A 1,909-nucleotide genomic window follows, 5' to 3' on the forward strand; every position below is an offset into this window, starting at 1 on the left:
CACAGTGACTGAAGTCAGTTCAGCAGCTGTACAAAAACCTCAGCTTCCTTTACATTTATCTGAGAGGAGCTTTCATTCTGACAGGAGAATATCTTTATGCTTAAGGCTCCAACAATGGTAGTATTGCAGAAACATTAAAAGAAAAAGCGAATGATAAAAACAGCAAAATATATCCTTCAATCTTGTGTTTGATTATATTTCACTGTTTAGAAATAAAACTGTAATCTGTTGTTCATAGTTTTCCCGTTTGCATTGCTTAATTACTTTCTAATTATTTCTTTCACTATTAATGTTTTTCTTTTTATGTTTTAACTTCTTTACAGTAAGAGTTTGAGCAGAAGAAACTCCTTGTCAAATTGTAATGCTGACATATGGTGAGGAAAATTGTGTTTTTAGGAAGAAAAAAATAATCTAAACTATTAACATAGCTAATTATGTCATACATTTTTGGTCGTATGTGTTTTTAAGAAATATGGTTTAAAACCAAAACCTTTCTTATGGTTTAAAACAGTAGGCTGTGCAATACAATAATTTTAGACTCCATTTTTGAAAAAACCCACCATGGCTCTTTTTCTACACATGAGAATCAATCCGATTGGTTTCTGTTACCGTAGAAAAATATATCACAGCCTTTTCTCAACTTTTTTTTAAAAGCTATTAGAAGTCACCTAAAATAGAAAGATAAAAACTGATCAAGCAAATCTGATCAAGCATAATTTCCTTACCAAATTATTCTTTAAACTTTTGCAAATGAGGATAATTGTATTGCAACTACACATTCTATATTTTAGAAATGAAAAAACTTTTTTGTATTTATAATCTCTACGCTTTTTATTTTTATTTTTAATTAGTTTATTTTATTTAATCTGTGTATCACTTTTATTCAATATATTCTGTATTTAATATGTAATATATTCATTATTGATTTGTAACACTGTGCAATGTTACTCCTTGTAGTGTGTGGTTATTCTACTTTCCCATTTTTTCATACATCTCCACTTAAAAAAAAGAGCAACTTTTAATCTCTTTGTACGCATGATGACAGTGAAGCTGTTTTATATTTTGCTAGATGTTCTTTTATTACTTATATTCTACAAAATAAAGACTAGACCTAAACTTTTTTATTTGGTATGTTTTGTTTTCAAAGCAATTGATTTACCGTACATCAGAGTATAGCTTTTAAAAGAAAGAAAAATACCTCAAAACCTACAGATATGTATATATGTTTTACATGTGGGGAAAAAAAGCATATGTGTAGAATAATCACAATGCATATCTGTCACTGTAATTTATTTAAAAATACATTACATTACATATACTTTTTAAATATCTTTCAGTGTAAGAAAATACTGTAGTCAAGTGAGATGTATTCATGTAGCAGTGGACCCCGTAAGCCCTGAATGTTGATGGCTGCTCTCTGTAATGTCACCTCGGTTGTTCCTTTTTTTCCAGCTTTTTTTTATTACACTGTCACGGTACAGAGCAATGAAATGTATCCCTGCATTTAACCCATCCCCTTGGGGAACAGTGGGCTGCCATTGTGCAGCACCTCAGGAGCAGTTTAAGGTTAAGGTTCTTTGCTCAGTGACCCAGAGTGGCAGTCTGTGGGAGTGGGGCTAAAACTCAGAACCTCAGGATTCCAAGCTCTATGTTGTAACCACTAGGCCGCCAATCCACCTTAATGCTCTACTTTAATTTCTTTGATTCAGGTTAATCTGTGTTTGAGTAAATTCAATGTTTTATTATACTTTCTCTAATTTCCTATGTATTTGTGACAAGGCAATGGCAAACTCCTTGTGGTGGCTTTTTAGATTGCTGGCTCTTTATTTGTTTGTGGTGCACTATTTCTGTTATTGTGCTTCCTTTTGTTTAAGGTCACCATCCAAGAAGATATTAATGAAAGATTAAA

This window comes from Cyprinodon variegatus, unplaced genomic scaffold (assembly GCF_000732505.1).
Source record: "Cyprinodon variegatus isolate N-32 unplaced genomic scaffold, C_variegatus-1.0 Scaffold691, whole genome shotgun sequence".
Classification (NCBI taxonomy): domain Eukaryota; kingdom Metazoa; phylum Chordata; class Actinopteri; order Cyprinodontiformes; family Cyprinodontidae; genus Cyprinodon; species Cyprinodon variegatus.